Consider the following 19,181-nt stretch of genomic DNA (forward strand, 5'->3'; position numbering starts at 1 on the left):
TTATAGTCGCGTGTAAACCCCTGCCGAGCCCTCACCAGCGCATGGCAACTGACTCCGCCCCCTCCCCTGGGCCAATCCATTTACACAGGACGGGGAATGCAGCAACAGGGGGTGGCAGTCAGCAAGCTACCATCAGATGGAACAACGCACACACCAGCACACGTTGATGGCATGAATCAGTATCACACACATTTTCTCTCCTCACTGAAGCAGAAAAAATGACATGTTAGACAACAATCCCCGCAGCTAGCAGACAATAGCAGCAATGCTTATAAACCTGGTTTATGTTTACATTCTGAAATCATATTGAGGTACTTTGCTAAAGGGTTAAATCAATATTTAAAGGTGCCGTTCTTTGGCTGTTTTCAAAGCTTTGATTATGTTTTTTGTTTAACAATGGATGTTCATGTTTTATATTTCACATTTTTAAAGTCTATTGTTCACCGCTGTCTTTTTTTAATTTTCCGGTTTCTATAAAGTCCCTTCTTCCACAACGCTCTGATTGGTAAAGCTGACCTAGTCTGTCGTGATTAGAGCGTGTGTCTGAAGATGTCCCACCCATACCATATCAGCAAGCTTACTCTTCTCAGGCTGTTATGATTGTTCGGTCACCCTGTCAGTGCATGTGTGATGTCTTCATAAGCTTTTAGGAATAAACAGTAACATTGGCGTAAACTTCACTTCATCAGTTAAAAACATGCGGATCGATCAAAGTGTAACGGAGGTCTGCTAGTGCACGTGCAAACGTCAATCTTTGTTAGAGATTTTTTTCATATTATGGCGAGGGAAAAGACGAGGAACGATTTACGTCAGACTGGTCACATTAACGCGTATTACAGAAGCGTTAGTTTTGCCTTTTTATATAGACACCTTTTAAACCGACGTCACACTTATGTCACGGCATTAGCTGGAGGCAAAACAAAGGGAAAGCTGGAGGCAGCCATTACAAACCAGATTCGGCTACATAAGGAGTTTAAAATATCATCTTGTTGAGTTGTTTAGTGCCACAATCGACAGAATACAGTCTCCGATTTGATATTTTAACACATACCTGCTGCCAATGCCAAACAAAAACACTGACGACAGCTGTAGTTAAACACAATAAAACGAGTGGACTGTGAAACGATCATCAAAAATGCTTGTGTATTGGAACTAAGTTGGATAATAAATATAGCTTTCCTGTAGCTCAGTGGTAAGAGCATTGCGTTAACAACGCAAGGTTGTGGGTTTGATCCCAGGGAATTGCACATACCTATGTATAAATGTATAGGATAATGCAATGTAAGTCGCTTTGGATAAAAGCATCTGGCCAAATGCATAAATGTAAATGTAAATGATAAAAAAAACAAGCAGATTGACCAGGAGACATTTGCAAGCAGGACTTCAAAGAACCTTTCATAGAAGTGTTTAGAGGTGTGCGCACATACACACAATAACAGAACAGTGCGTCATGTGTGTGCAGCGTCATGTCAAAATATGTGCTCGGCACGTCACATGATCCTATGTGCATCGTGCCTGCTGCAGATGCTTAGAAAGAGTTTATAATAATAGGGACACTCGTGTTCAAAAGATACTCGCTTAGTCTGATGTGCAACAAAGTTAAGTGTTAAGCAAGTGTCATGCGTGTATCTTTTGAACACAACACATTGAACACATTGATGGTACTGGTAAAGCTGAGGTCCTCAAAAGATACCACCATACATGTCTAGGTTTGCATAAGTGGAAGAGTTAAAAGGTTAAAGCAAGGTCATTTTTGGTTATATGTTTTTATGTGTAAACATATAATTCAAAATTCCTGTAACAAAAAAATTGAACACTTTTATTGCTAAGGACAAAAATACAGATTACACATATCGTAACGGGGCTCACATTGCCATTATAATGCAAATGTATGGCTAGCAGAAACCAATAACCAAAACGACTCCCAGCTTTAGATTATAAACATTTAAGTTACATAGCCGTAGCTATTTTGACAATTGTACAATTAACGCAATTACAAATAAATACCTTTTGATAAACAAGCATGCTCTTAGGACCATCACATTTGTCTCCATAGAGACAAAGGTCATTCAAGATAACACATTTCAAGGTCATCCTAAGAACACTTTCAAATTTTAATAAATGTTTCACATGAACTCCTCTAGATTCTTTTTTGGTTCATTTAATAATTCAATTAATCCATTTTACAGATCAGTAGACCATGGACCACAATATTACCTAACAAACACACCCAATTTACAAAGCACCTAAATGGCTAAACTCCAAACCATTTGTCTGTTTCAAAGCATGATGTATATGGTCTTCTTGTTCTTCTTTGTGATTCTTGAAAGCTGTCTTTAACTCCCTTTATATAAGGCCATTTTATCAAAGAGACACTGAGTGACACGCATTCAGGACAACACAAACATCCAGAGGGCATAAGGGTCATACGTGAATCTACTGAGACTAATGGCAGCAACATCTTCAGGCAATGTCAATTTGATCTTTCTTTTGTGCATTTTTGCAGACCTGTTCCAAGTTTATCATGAACTGAGGAATGGAAAGCGCATGAGAGTTGGGATGTGGGCACACGCAAGTGCATTAATAATGAAAGATAAGGGAAGCATCTGTAAATTCCCCACCGATCCTAAAAATCCTCCATATCGTCACTGTTGTACGTGATACAAGCTCCTGTTTAACAAGTACAATCTATTTCCAACTGAGACCAGAAACTATGTCGACAGGAAATACAACATCAACACAGGATAGATAACTGGGCAAATATTAAATGTGTACATCTTGTTCCATTTCACAAAGTGTAATCTACAACCTCAGCAGAGCAGCTACGCCATCTAAAATATCAGAGGGTGTATTTTACAGATAATCTGCTTCAATAGACAATGTGTTCACAAAATTGCAACGGAATCATGAATGTAACGTGACATTCAGACTAACTGACAGGCATGTGTCCGTGTTTGCAGACTGCTAAAAAGTAAACAGAGAAACAATCAGCGTTCTAGAGAATCAACATTAGTTAAAACAACCACAACATTGCAGGATTATTTTCTAGCCACAAGAGAGAAAGAAGTGTTCGGGAGGACAGGGAAATTTTGTGGACACTGTCCTGCTCTGTCTTGACGTTGAATGACTGACTCCCAAATACACCCTGTCATGAATCAAGACTGTAGAAGCTCTATTATGTTGACACATACGCAAGCAATTTCTGTACCACACATACACAAAGACACAATTTAATTAGATAGGACAGAAATTCCAGTTGTTTCAGATGATAAACAAATGCAAACATGTTTATGATCAAGAGCAGAGTCGCTCGTACAATACAAGAACACATATGAACCCATGCTTACATCACTTCCTGTTCCCTCTGTTAGCATGCGGAGTAAGTGTATGGCATATGTCTCACACTGCATGACTGCTTTCTCAACAGAATGCCCAAGTGTATACACACACTCACAAACACACACATGCATGCTAATGTTGTACAAGTGTATATTCACTGGACTGGATCGTTTCACACAGCTACAAACAGACCATGCCACCTACAACAAAATAGTGTAGAAAAATACAAAGTGCTGGTATTGTTGTTGATTTATTCTGGTATTCTGGAGAGATAGCTGTGTGAGGTGAAAGACAGGAGGTCAAGCAGCATGTTTTGATTTCACGACCCTGTCAGGATGTTTGATGAAAGATAAGAATGATAGTGGATTCACCACCTACAGTAGAGAGAAGGGGGAAGACAATGCAGCACTCTCTGATGGATGGTCACATTGAGGATAGGGTGCGAAAATATGATGTAATCGGAGGAAAAGAGATGAGCAAAAAGTTGGCAAAACGTTGAGAAGTGACAGCGCATGAAGACTTTGAAGTCTCCTGCTTCTCATATGTTTTCCTGAGAAAGACACTGAGAAAGCAATCTGCCGTGTGTCTTCTATAGAGTTTTCATAGGAACCGCAGTCATGTCACAAACTGTGCTCAGATTTGAAAGAAACATTTAAAAAAACTTACAGTATAATTCTCAGCTTTCCACTTAAACAATTCCCAACATATTCCTCTAAATCCAATTCCACATTCAATCTCATTCATTTATTTCTTTGCTATATGTTAACAGTTGCCTCATTTCAAAGGCAATGAGCTATTCCTCTATTTTGGGGAAATATACAAAATTTGACCCATTAATGAAACTAAAACTTCATTAAATCTCTTGTGCATTTTCTGAAAAATAATATTTTCTAATGACTTCTTTGAAAAGCTGAGAATTGTATTGTGGAATGAGGAATGATGCAAACAAATAAAAAAATGTTAGACTCTTTAACGGCAACACAGAGAATAAACTCAAGAAAATCAACCTACAAAAATGGCTTATTTATAGGTGACTTACACTGAACTTGGATAGAGAAAGCGCATCTTGACAACATTAAAAAAACATGCACTTCAGGTTTAAGTAAAGCAGTCCAGAAGTCAATTCATGAGGCACAAAAAAGACTTCAGAGTCAAGAGCTTAAAGAAAAGCAACTGACTAATGCACCAGCCATGACACTGGTGTCAAGTGTAAGGTGAATAGCTGACGTCTGAAGTGTGGAGAAGGACGGAGATAAAAGGAGAAGCTTAGTGGAAAAACACAGGATCTCCTACAGTCTGTTTGTGAGGTATATCAGTGGGTCTTCACTAAAACCTCAGTAGGGTTCTGCTACTGCTTGTGTGAGTTCATGTCATCACAGCCAGGGGTCATAATAGGAAAAAGGTCAAAGAAATATTACAAATGACATATTCATTCTCTGAAGTACGATTGTGGGTTGACTAAAAGATTTTTAAAGAGCAATACCTAGATAGATAGTTCACTCAAAATTTTTCCTAATTTACTTTCCATAGAAAGAATAAAAAAGGAAAAAGAAAAAGTTTATGTTTTTCTTTGATTAAAAAAGGTTAACAAAAAATCGAACAACACTCTTTATAAAAAATAATCAATTACTCTCCCTACATGAATTATATGAAAAAATCTGTATTCTAGAGTCTTTGACCTTCCCAATGATATATAGTTGCTATGATTCGATTAAAAAGTACACGCACAATATTGATGCAAACTTAGGTGTCCCGTATACGGAACGGGTGACAGTTAAAAGGCTATGATTTGATAGGTAAATTTGCATCATGGATAACCTTGTATCATCATCTCTGTTTGAAACATTAAAGAGTACATAACATGAGATCATGAAAATTACATTTCATGCAGTGTGTAATGTTGCCGTGTTTGAAAGTAAGCAGTCTGCTAAGTTTTAAATCCGAAGGTGAATGAATAACAAAGTTTTTAGCATGGAAAAAAGGGAGTCGACTCTGAATTGCGCAAACAACTCGTGCCCTAGTCCGATTCGCAAACCGTCGCGGAGGTACGGCACTACATATAGTCACCGCTTACGTTTTGCTAGGACTGCCCGCGAAAACTTCACTTTTCTTCCCCAAACACTGTAGCTCCTGAGCCTCATTCGCAGTAGACCAATCACAGCAGACTAGACCATCTGGCCAATCACATCAGACTAGGCTAGTGGAAATGAGGGGATTAGACAGATGAAACGCGGAACGAATAATTTGAGAGTCAGTCAAGAAGTAATGTAATAATAACTACCTATTATTACAAAAAAAATGTGTTTTAAACCTTCTATGTACATAAAATCAAAGAAGACCTTAAAAACCCCTAGTTATGTACTCTTTAAATTGCAGGTTACTTTAAATAAGGGCCTGTGAATTATGCTAAGACTTTCCAGTGTTATGAACATCACATTTACTTCAGAGACTGTCACTATGGTTACATGCAAAAATATAAAAGGGTCTTTAAATTTGTTATTCCTTCACACAGACCGTAATTGAGTTGTAGTACACCTTTCTACACACACATGGTGGCCAAAAGTGAGAATTTTAAAGAATTTAAGTCTTTGCACTTTATTTAAATATTTCATTAAAGATGTAAGAATTTGTATTCATGTTGCAAAGGTGTGACTGACGTAGGCCTACAGTATAAACTAAAAATATTATTTGACTTGGAAATCACAACTTCAGGTTCAAGGGATCTTAATAACTTATTAAATCGTAGTCGATGTATGTCTTGTTTTCTGTAAGCTGTTTATTTTATAGGCATTTGTTTGAATATATGTTCCCAATATTCACTGATGTACTGTAGTTTGCCTTTTAGCCATTTATGTCCAATAAATACTCTATCCCTTTTGGCCACTTCTGTATATGCATGTGTATTTAAGTCATTAATGTGGTTGTCTAATAAGTATTACATATTGGCAATTCTATCCAAATGTCAACCATGAGATGAAGAATGTTTTTACCCTAGGTTTTCATCATACTGACGGTGCTTTAAATACCCATGTGTCTCTCTTGAAGATTTTAAAGCTTTTTTGTGTTTTAAAGCATGATTTTCTATAGACAGGTGTGTGAATTGTCACTTCCATAACGGTCCATATTTCTCATAAATGGGCACATGAAAATTATAATTGGGAAACTATTTTGAGTTCTATAAAGAGCCATCCATTCTTTATTTGTTGGGTATTATTGCTTCTGGTTTATACATCTTTATTCACAGAAATCATACAAAATATGTCCTTTTTTGTCACAACCATAATGCATGGATTTTTTTACGGAGGATTTCATACATACTCCTTTAAAATAAAAAAATTGTGCATAGACAAATATTTTTCTGATGTGTAGACTCCATCAACAAGGGTATAGTAAAATAATAATAAACAGATAATATACTGCTAATAAATACGTTCTCTAAGAATATATATTTCAAGTATTGACTGAAAATGTCACATCCATAATGCTGGAATTGATAAAGTCACCCCCGCTAGCCATTCCATTTTCATTCATTATAATCTCATCTAATGAGGAGATTTCCTCCCAGGCTCACTTGGTCATGTGGTAAATTAGATAAATCTTACGTTTAGTGGAGAACAATTTGAGAAAATCAGTGGCTTGCTGCAAGTTCTCTCAAAGGGCATTGGAACAGAGGCTTTGGTTGACTCAGAGCAGGAACGGATTGCTGAGTGAGACCTGAGCCAGATTCACATTATCCTAATGTAGGATGTACTTGTGCCAAACACCCCGAGCAGTGAATGAGAATGAAGACTCTGACAGATAAGAGTTTAGTGAGATACTAACCGGAGTCCGATCCACTGAGGGTGGTCATGAAAACCAATGTGGCAACAATTCATGCATTCTTATTAAAATACAAGCTGTTTTTAAAGAATGTCTAGTCCTGAAAGACATAGTTAAAAGTAGTCACTAGAAGCCCATAAACACACAAAGCAGCTCAGTGCAAAACTAGCAGAAACTGTCTGTCAGAATGTGCTTTGGTACGAAGCATCACAACTCCACAACATCCTGCCCATCTGTCTTTTGATAAAAGGCAGCATCTCAACAGCCCATGGCATCATCCATCCATTTTTAGCAGGTACTGGCTATTGCTGTATTGTTTTCAAGCACTGACAGCGTATTTTCTACTTTAAACAGTATCACTGCCATCGCCTTTAGAGAGGAAAGGTGCTGGAACACCTGAGAGATGCGTTTGTCACTTTCACCTTCCTGTTTTCCTCAAGGGCCCGCTGTACCTGCTGGTCTGCCCTTACTTCCAAAAACAGCTGAGTCAGAGTGGCAAAGATGGATTGTGTATGCATGTGTGTGCATGTGCGCTTAAAAGAGCCTACAGTATGTGTGCTTGTGTGTATGCAAGTTTGTTTATTCTTTCGCCTAGACACCACAAGGGGCGGTCTGGGGCCGTGATGTAACCTGCAGGTCCGGAATGCATCTTTGAGTCTGAAGCTCAAAGCAGCAAAACATCAGTGACGGGGCAAATGAGAAGGTCGGTAAAGTAAGACTCACACTGTAAGTCACACTGTGGTGCCGTCAAGAACATCAATAATCTCTAATAAATGCAGGGTTGGGAGATTGATGGAGGGGCCTGTGGGAAGGAGGGCTAAAGAAACACGCAGAGGCCCCAGAATGCCTTTCGGTACAACAGCTACTGACCTTGAAAGCAAAAAGCTGAGCATCATAAGAATCCAACCAGCTTGGACAACCAGTCTGTTTCTCACACACTTAGAGGCCAAATGTAATGACTCTAGAGAATTGATGTCCTTACGCTTCATTCAACTATATTATTAAAGATTATTATATTAGTATATAAATTGTATGCATTTTGCATAGTTTTGATTGAGTTTAAATTAAATTATTAGAAGAAAGAAAAAAATACAATGAGCAAAGTTTACAGAGTTCAAGACCAAAGAGAATGGCAATTTTTTTTAATACAAGTGCTGATCCACAAATATGAATTACATAAACATAAAACTACCTTAATTATAGTTAATATGTTCTTTATTTCCTGTGAGTGTTTTGTGTTTTTTATACATATTTTTGTATATTCAAATAAAACTTTTCCCTGATATGCTTTAGTTTGCCTTTTGTGCAAAATTTGTTGGCCTAGACGGTTTCATGGAATGCACACGCTTAGCCCGAAGTTAACTTCCGGTCTGCGTTTGGTTATAATATAACAATTTATTTTATATTTACTATATAATAATGTTCATTTATATTCATATTTTATTGTATATTCATTGTATTAAATTTATTTTAAACTACTTAACAGTTTTAGATTCTTTGCCGAGGTCTATCAAACATTTGAGGCCATGAACTCTGTTTTGTTCACTTTGTACCATACACCTCAAAATTTGATTGTTTTTTTTTAACCTGGGGGAGATATTGTACAAATATTCCAAAGGACATCAATTTTGGCCACTGAACTGTTTTTTATTTAACTTTTACATTCTAGTACGTCAGAACAGACCTTAATAATTATGCCCTTTACATCATGGCAGCATTATCACCTTGGGGGTGCATACATTTTTTAATAATTCAACTTCTTAAGACAATTTTTCCTCTTCTTGCAGAAAAGAATGGGACAAACTAATGTGCAAATGTGGGCAACAATCGACTTTAGAGATGCCCCGATACTAGATCTCCCCACCGATACCGATTGCAGAGTCAAGGCTTAGCTTAAGCCAGAACTATACCTTAGTTGATTTAAGATATTTATGTTGCTTTTATAAAAATGCCTCAGAAAAATACATGACTATTATCCATCTGGAGATAAAACAATGGCACTGATATACTTTAAGAAATTTCTGGGCAAGTTACGTATATTCAGTTAAGACAGGTCAAACATTCATTGTATTCTGGGACTAGTCTCCAGCCTTGTCTGTGAAACCAGGTCATTAACTTTCTGAATATTATTAATTCATATAACGACTATTAATACTAAACATCAAACTGGGGATGTTTTATAACATATTCTATTTACAGAGCACAAATTCATTGCATTTTCCTGTTCTCTTTTAAATTACAGAATATACCGGCCCTGATCATCAGCTGTTTTTAAACTATCTCTGATAGTGTGAAAAGTTCCTTTTATCGACCGATACCGATTTTTGTCCGATATATTGGTGCATCTTTAAACTCCTTAATAAATGAGTGAATAAAAAATCAGTCGATTTCTCCAAACCATGTCCACTGACCTCAACAATGCTGTGATATCAGATTTTTTTATTCTACAAGCCTCTGACTGCAAATATAAAATCTATATTAGAACCTACAGCAGAGAGTTAGTGTACATACCTATTATAATACATTGCCTCATAATATATTAACATTTATAAAGAAACATTTCTGTTATGAGTGATTGATACAGTGTTTTTAAAAAGGCAGCTAAGGTAAAGCGTAAATGTTGGTGGACTTTTTAGTTCATCATCAAGATTTTACTGGATACGATATTAGTGTTGCATGTATCACATCAGGCAGCTGTGCCGGTTCTGGGCTGTAGATAGACACTCATCCGAGTGTGGTCACGGTCAGTTGTAGTGCTGTTGTAGCATGCGTGGGCTAAACTGTTAAACCTTGATGCATCACGCTTGTAAAACATTATGACTGGGTCTCAAGTAACAGCTGAGCTGTTTTCAATTTCACTCATTTTGTGTTTATGGCTGACATAAGCCACCCCTTCCCAAGCTACACCCATGGGGGTTAGAGTTATAGTATAACATATACATTCAAAGCAGTGGATAGTGAAGGCAAATTCACCATCGTAAACATCACAGACGTTTCATCTCTCCCACCAGACCTGCTTATTGCTGGAAATCATCTAGTGTCAGGTCATGCACTTGTTATTGTGTCTGCCGCCCATGAACACAGAGGCATTGGGAAGGCAACAGCAATGCAAATATAACCGATCTCTCAGTCTCTACACTCCTCTTGAAGCACTGGACTGGAAAACCCACACTTATAAATACTTCATCACTGATTCAATTTTAAACCGTAGATGGAAAGGAAAAAAAGACTTGAACTTTCCCTCCATTAGTGAATGTCCTCTTCCTCGTTTTGCTTACTTTGCCTGGCTCTCTCTCTCTCTCTCTCTCTCTTTCTCATATGTACACACTCATGCACAAATTCCGACTTTGATAATGGAGCACTTACACACATGCTGTATACACCACAGACATGCACATAGACACAAAAGACACTCCCAGAATGTTCTAATACAGTGGAGGGAAGAGTAAGCAAGTGTTTCCTACTGAGGAGCGTCCATGGCATAAACAGCAGGGGAAATGTTGGGCACATTCCAATTCACATACTTCTGTACTATTCTAAGCCATTTTGTAGCATGAAAAAGGTGTCAAATATATATAATTTTGCAGAAACAACAAGAGTTTTGTAAGGGATGAAAGTAACACGATGAAGAAAAATGCAGTCTGTATCTGTATAGTTTTGCATAGCCAGACCTTCATACTGAAGGTTTGGAACTTATCGCCGCTTTCTTTGGCCAAGGCTTGCCCATGAGTCCATATGACTGACAGGTAAAGCAACCAATCACATTTCGTTTTGTGCCGCGCCATGTTTATCGTTGTGGAAATGACCCCGCAGTAACAGACCGTTTTACATTCACGAACGTGTCACTGAAGTGACTGAAGTGTTTCCTGAAAAGCGTGCCTTTAGACGTTTAGCCAACGGTCCGTGGGCGTGACGTCTGAGGCTGAGACTAGTCTCTGTATGACCTAAATCTGAACTTTAAAAAAAATGTTTGCGTTGTTTCAACTCATATTTGGGTAAAATATTGACAACACCAACGGCTGGGTCAGTCATTAACCTACGCTGGGCTGTTGTTACCCAAAGCATTTTTAGAGAGTGGGAACTCTGAAAAGGAAACTGAATTGAGTGGATTAAAATCTGAGCTCTACAAACAATAAATGCAGTTTCATAGTAAGCAATACTAAATCTGTCTAGTATGCATTCTAAATCAGCGCAATATGCATACTCACTTCTTAGTCAACTATATGAAAACGAATTAGTATACATATTATACTGTTTTAGAATGCTTACGCTACTCTGACTATTTTTGTATAGTTTGCGTGTTGTGCACAGTACAATCCATTTTAAATGACCAACTACATGTGCCAAGAAAACCACAGTGCATGCTGCCATTGACTTTTGGAATAAGCATACCACATAAATATACTGTAGTATGCATGCAACATTGACTTATCATACTATACAGATTTGACTTTGATTATTATTGGAAAGTTTGCTAAATAATTGGGGATTGTATTAACTGTGAAACAAAAAAATTACTGGAAGACTAAAGTATGAAAAAATCTTAATGTCAATTGTGCAAAATTCATGTAAACTAAAACAGGAAGCGATCAAGCTCTGCTCTTATTGCATTTCAGACTAATCAGGATACTGCTTGAATAACTGTGGATGTTAAGATGGTTTAAATTATATCATGAACTTTTCAATAATGGGAAGTGTCTCGTGAGAATAATCACAGTTCTCTTGAGCATTATCTGTTGCAGATTACAAATCTGCCGTATATGGATGCAGTAAAAAGACTTACATCACTGACTATACGATGATGGATAATGCATTCAAAGTGCTTAGCATTATTTTTGTCTTGGTACCTGCTTAGAAAGTAGGTTTTAAATGTTACTGGGTTGATACAATTACAGTTTTTGAGTAAGAAATAACTGGATATACCTATATCATCCAAGTTTGTGACTTCACAAAAGGTATTCAAAGTTTGATGCTTTCCAATGCACAGATCAATCAAACATAACAATTATGTCACATTTATTCACTCTCATGTGGTTCAAAACCTGTAAAAGACTTCCTTTTGTGTCCATACAATGCAAGTCAATGTGGTCCGATGTTCTTTGGTTACCAACATTCTTCAAAATATCTTCTTTTGTGTCATACATAAGTCATACAGGTTTTGAATGACATGAGGGTGATAAAATGAAGAAACAACTTGTGGTTGGGGGCTTGACATGTCAGTCTGATCTTCCAGGAGGCGGTTCTTCACCAAGACAAGCTGCTGCATTGTGGATCAGATGACGATTCAGGCTGACTACAAGAGAATAAATAAAGAAGAACATGCACGCGGAGAGAAGAACACAGCGGCTGGGGAGACTCTAATCGTGATAAATAGGTTAGGATCAGAATAATGGAGCTGTCTGGGTTTCAACTCGGCTCTGTTTTTTAAAGGGAAAACCGGGGCATCGCTGATTACATCAAACACAAGAAAGTCAAGTGCCCCACCCACATCCATCAATAACACTGCTACAGAGCTGAGATGCTGAGTGTGCACGCCGGCTGCACATGTAGGAAACGCATCTAACGATGTCTTAATCTCCGCCGTCCCTACAAGGACATCAAATGTGAGGTCCTCCACCCATATCTCCAAGTAAGATGTAGAGATAGGATAAGAGATACATATAGATCCAAAGGTCATATGTTGTTAAGAGCGTGGTTCGAGTCCGGTGAGTAATTGTGAATTAGCGCCAGCTGTGCGCACACCGGCCTCGAATCACGTAGGAGATGGGAGCATAAAAGGAACGAGCGACCGGACCGTCGAAGAGAGAGGACCGGGCCCGAACTTATGTTATGTTTGTATTTATATTATGTTTTGTTCGCCGGCGGTCGTCCGTGAGGGGCCGCCGGCTGTTATATTACTTTATTAAATGTTTAAATGTTTGCCGGTTCCCGCCTCCTTCCTTCAGTTTTATTGAGATTTGTTACACTTAGCTTATGGGCTTCTTAATGTGTTGGACAAAGCACCTTGAGGCTAATGGATGCTGCTTTGAATGTCATGTAACATCAATGTTTTTGTGCATTATGACTGGAACTGGACTTCCAGACCAACGTGGATCAACGTTTATCATGATGCTGCTTGCCACATGACCTTGGGGTCAGATACGGCTTTTAAAATTGAAATGCTATAAAACAACAACGACTTCATCTGGAATAAGGTGTAAGGTTGATGTACGCGGAGGTTAATGGAGCAAGAATCACCATATTTCCACACACACACTAAAACAATTAAAGACATAACCTGGAGATACATGTGCACATGCAGACTTGAAACACTTGACCAAATGGTCCAAGAACGTAAGAGGAAGAAACATGAGTTGTCGACTCTATAACCTTTTTTATGGTAGTTACATATTCAAGCTATGTTAATGGTTCTTTTAGAAAGTAGTTCAACTCAGCCATTTTATCACAGAATCCCAAGAGACCTCTTACATCAGACTCCATGTAAAGGATGAAAAATGATTGGATGATGCAAAGAATGCTGGAGGTATTATTTTACCCACCACCCAATGTAATTACATATCTTGCCTTTAAGTTAAAAGATATAAAGTATTCTTTCAACTAATTACACAAAAAATGACAGATCAAAAAAAAAATCCTGTCGTCATTTACTTACCTCTTTTGATTTCAAACCTGTATGACTTTCTTATTTCTACGAACAATGGCGGTACCCATTGACATTGCGGTTATTATTCAAAATATATTATTTTGTGTTCTGCGGTAAGAATGTCCTGACAAGAGGGTGAGTAAATGATGACAGCATTTTCGCTTTACCAGCGTGTCTATTCCTTGCATCTTATTTAACAATCATGCAAAGCCAAGAAATTCATTTCAGGTTTTTACAAGATTCATTACAGTAACTATCTATCAAGAACTACATTTAAGGGGACATGCCCTAAATCTGACATTTAGGGTCAGATATACTGACAGCTTGCGGCAGTGCAAACGCATCTTTTGGTGTAAAAAAATGAACGTCTGTATTTACTAAAGATATGCAGTAAAAATGAGTGCTGAAAAGGCGTGGACACCACTGTTTTTGCAACTGACCTGTTGCATATGCATTTATAGAAGTTTCGTCTTAATGAAACTTAATGAAACTCTATGGGAGGAGAGTATTTAAATGAATCATGCAATGCAATTTACGGTTAGCACTCAATAATTGTACTGGTATTTGGAGCTTTATTTGACGCTAAAAAAGGCCCGTCTCCATCTTAGTAGATTGCATTGGTCATTATGTGAACGAGAAATTTGCACTCCAATTGGCGCTTTTTAATGCGCTCTCATGCTATTTTGCCCTTTTTTGTAATTCTGGCCCAATGAGTTGATCCCATGCAAATCTGTCATTTACATTTACTGCATGTACATACGTAATGAAACAAAGATCTCAAACCTTATAATACTGCAAGCAAACATGAACCCAACACAATCTACCATTGATCATTACTGAACAATTCTGCACTTTAGTTGGATGAATGAAAGGAAGATGGGAAAATACAGTCATTATAAGGCAAGATGAAAAAAGATTCTGCTCTAGCTTTTAATAATTCATTTTCTACGATATCTATTTCAAAGCAATTATGACTGCAGCAAAAACGCTCAGAAAGCTTTAAGGCCATAAACCGTTCGCTTACAATAACTGTCACAAAACGAATAAAAACACCATTTAACATTTACCATTCATCTTATAAATAGGTACAATTATGTATATTTCACATAGTAACAGATTAAATATCATACTTCTTTGCTCTGTCCAAACCAACATTTAAATGAATCTACAGTGCTAATGCTTATTTTATACAGGGTATATAACAAATATCATCTAAAGCTCTTTTTGTGTGACTCCAAACATAAACATCCTAATCTAGCTAAAGTAAAAATTTAGCAAACCAAAACTAAATTAATCCAAACTCCTGTCATTTCATGCCATTTAGTTTTGGCTAAGCATTCTTTAAGATCAGCAGGATTTCTCTTTCTTTGGCTGAAAATGCACAAGAAGGCTGGCAATAATAGACCGCACACTGGAACACTGTGAGTTTGTCACAGCAATTCACATATTGCTGTCCAGGCAGGCACCCAGAGACACTCACAGTCACAGAGACATTAAAGTTAAGCAGTAAGGCTTAATGGTGAATGTGGCGATATCCTATTATGGCCACAGAAGGTACTTAATTATAATGCACTTGGGTTAACCCTGATCTCTGACATTATTATGACATATTTCACCTATCACGTCAACTCTCTGCGGACCTCCTTCCCCAGTCTGCTGCCCACGGTGGTACATATACGGTACTGCATAAGCATGTCTCCGTATAACAACTGAAGCTTCCAGAATGCTGGGCAATGCATCCCTTCAAGTTGGCAGGATCACAAGCAGATTGGTAGCGACTCAGGCACAAAATAAATAGCCTGCAAATGAAGGTCTACTTACCTCACCTTCTACTGCCTTTGCCTATTAGATAAGACAGATTCACTGCTGTATCGAAATCTGGGCCAGACCGTGTGTAATGACGTGATGTATGGGCCCTAGTAGGAGCTGATATACAGTACATATATGTGGACATATGTAACCCTAGACAACAAAACCAGTCTTAAGTAGCACGGGAAGATTTTTAGTAATCAGCAATACAGGGTACGGGTAAAAATTACAGATATTTCTTTTATGCCAAAAATCATTAGGATATTAAGTAAAGATCATGTTCCATGAAGATATTTTATATATTTCCTAATGTAAATGTATAAAAACTTTATTTTTGTGAGTGGATTTCCTGCTACAGTGCCTCTGTTTAATAACTTCAAAGGCGATTTTCATAATATGTGGCTTTTATTGCACCCTCAGATTCCAGCTTTGTAAACAGTTGTTGTTCCACCGGATATTGTCCGATCCTAACAAACCATATTTCAATAGAAAGCGTATTTCTTCAGCTTTCAGATGATGTAAAAATCAAAATTTCGAAAAATGTCCCCTTAAGACTGGTTTCATCATCCAGGGTCACATGTATGCTAATGTGTCTGAAAAGGCGAACATTCCTTTTTCACATGACAGTATCCAGCAATGTAGCTATTAAATTAAAGGAAAAGTTCACCCAAAAATCTAAATTCTATCTTTATTTAATCACTCTCAAGTTGTTCCATTGTTCCAAATGTTACATTTATTTGTTCTGATGAACACAGAGAAAGATATTATTTTGGTTTACACATTTCTACAAAATAAAATATTTGAAAAATCTAGGGAAGCAAACAGTCTGAGACAATTTTGACAACCATTGTAACTTTTCCTACTATGGTAGTCAAAGGTGGCCAAGAACTGTCTGGTTAAAAAACATTTTTCTAAATATCTTTCTCTTTGTTCATGAGAGCAAAGAAATGTTTACAGATTTGGAACAACTTGGAAGGGTGAACAGTCCCTCTAAGTCCTACTTAAGGCCATTTACAAGTTAAAAGTCAAGTGGGTCTTCTACCTCACTACGTTCAGTACATTTTGTGTATTTTAAATGCTCTTATGCATAAAACATTTGCTCAAACGTGCAACACAGAAGCTGAGCTGGAACGTTGTGATAGCATCTTTTTCTCAACTTATGTTGTGCCTAAAAAATAATGGCAATTATGAACACATCCGTAGTTTTGTTGTCTCACACCATGGACACTTGGACACATGGACATCATTTTGCTCTGCAATTCAACCTTAGGGAGGTATCAAAGTCATGACTGTTTTCCCACCAACAACTGAGACCCAAGAGTCCAAAAAGGCTTTGAGTAAATGTGATATTTACTAGAGCTCTGATCACACTAGCACCGGGGTTCCCTAACTTTTCAGCCCACGACCCCCAAAATATCAGTGTCTGTGACTCGAGATCCCCACTATCCTCAGAGTGATTAAAGTATACAAACGTTGCACGCCACTCCACACATGCACTAAATAGTTCTATCCAAACACGCTTATAATGACAACACAAAAGAACACAGTGGAACATAATATTATTTTATAGTATTTTACTCATTACTTTACTTGTTGTTATACATAAACCATGAACTATTACTACAGATGGTCAAATTTCCTTTTTATCCAAACACCAGTCTCTTTTTGTACCTGAGGTATAGGCTTTTCTGACTGCGGCGCTTCTCCGCCTTCCTCCACTGGCCTCCCTGCGTTGTCTTTGGTCGATATTAATCAACGTTTCATTTCGACAAATAAAAATATCCTAAACTTAAAACCCTGAAAAATAATCTGCATGCACATATGGGGATGTTTAACGTGGTGCTGTAAATGGACTTGCTGCACCCTAACCTAATGTGGTTGCTGATGTCATTACTCATTAATGTGACAATCACCTCAGGGGTCACGATTTAGGGGAAGTCAATTCGAAAGGCTGATGGCCTTTATTTTTGACTAAAATAACATTTTTATATTTTGTTACACTTATTGATTAAATGCGCTATTTATAAGAATACAAAATGATTTCTGAGAATCATATTGCGACCCCGCCCCTACTTTGGGAACCCCTGCACTAGCCATACCGGTTTAGTTCATGGGTCTACAAGCTTTTTGACAGAATGGGCCATTTATAATTTACATCCCTGAGTTTGTCTTTAATTTAAAATCACACACGTCAATTATTTAAAAAATAAACAACAAAATACAATTACACTCATGAAATATAAATCTTTCCTGTTTTTGCTTGTGTTCCAATGTTTGATCTTCTTCATGCCAACAATGGCATGCATGCATAAGGTTGTCAACCCCTGAAACAGAGCATGGCCTGACGCCACTTAGAGAATGTTATCTCGTGCTCTTATACTTTTAGGAAACAAATATGAATATTTTGACCGTCTGAATGAAAGCCAATGAAACATTTTTGTAGAATGTCTTATTTCGCATTTTGTCCTTTTGCTTTATGACAGCATACAGCCTTCTGATCCATATTATCACAGAAAGATTTGGGGATTTTCTAAAAACATCTTACCATGTGATGGTTAGCGTCATAACTAAGCTTACTTGACAAAATAATTACAGTGCAAAAACTGCTTCGATCTCACAATTCTAATATTAAATCAGATTTTAATTTCTAGATTTTCAATGTGATCTTAAACTTTTGAACATCACTGTATGAATCATCTGAGGTTAATGAGAAAATAGCAAACTGATATAGATCGAAAACTTAACATTATAGATCAAACCGTATCATCAGACACTTCCGACTACAATTTCTCTGGACCTTGTCTAATCTCACGAACTGGATGACTGTCCTGACAAATGCTTCCTCGGATGTCCTGCAGAAGATTAAAAACTCAGCCCTCAAGGACAGCCGTCAGTGTGATCTTCAGTGTCCAATATCTTATTTCCCTCCGTGTTACTGTACTATACTGTATGTGTTAGCGTCTTGCTTTTGTTAATTGCTACCATGCTGACATTTCCCACCCCCAGCTGCAATCTCTGCCTGATCGTGTAGTTATGCGTGCGCTTTGATAAATGCTAAAATGACAAGTTTTATGAGCCTTGGTAAGCGCTCAGGAGTAGAGTCACCACCCCGGTCTGTGGTGATGTTGTTCTCTTCATCCGTAACCTGAGTTACGTGTACCACTAGGCGCCCCGTGCTCTCTGCATTCAATTAACATACTCTTATCAAATGCGAAACGTAACGCCTGAGATCTTCCACGATTCTCTAAATACATTTCTCAATAAAAACCAGATGCACACAAGCCGATAATCGGCAGAGAGCTCTGCAAAGTATGTAACCAGAGGGCTGCATCTGGCATACTCAGAAACAGCTCCCATGATGCATTTCAGCTCTGATTCCATCGAAGAGACTGTAATGAGAAGAGCTCAGGGCACAGACGGCAATGGCAGGTGCAAACACTACGCCGCCGGTCTGCTTACGGTACATGCATTCGCAAGGCGACGTAATGCAGGAAATGCAACAAACGCTCACAGAACAATGGAGCCCGCAGTGGACACCGTACAGACCACAACGGTGGCAGCTGAACACATA

The 19,181-nt window shown here is 37.8% G+C and overlaps 1 protein-coding gene across 4 annotated transcripts in view; it reads right to left on the reverse strand.

Annotated features, from left to right (window-relative positions):
* ank1b (ankyrin 1, erythrocytic b) overlaps positions 1-19,181 on the reverse strand; it is a 72,338-nt gene that overhangs the window by 52,011 nt on the left and 1,146 nt on the right. The window lies entirely within an intron of this gene.

Source organism: Triplophysa dalaica, chromosome 19 (genome assembly GCF_015846415.1).
Source record: "Triplophysa dalaica isolate WHDGS20190420 chromosome 19, ASM1584641v1, whole genome shotgun sequence".
NCBI lineage: Eukaryota > Metazoa > Chordata > Actinopteri > Cypriniformes > Nemacheilidae > Triplophysa > Triplophysa dalaica.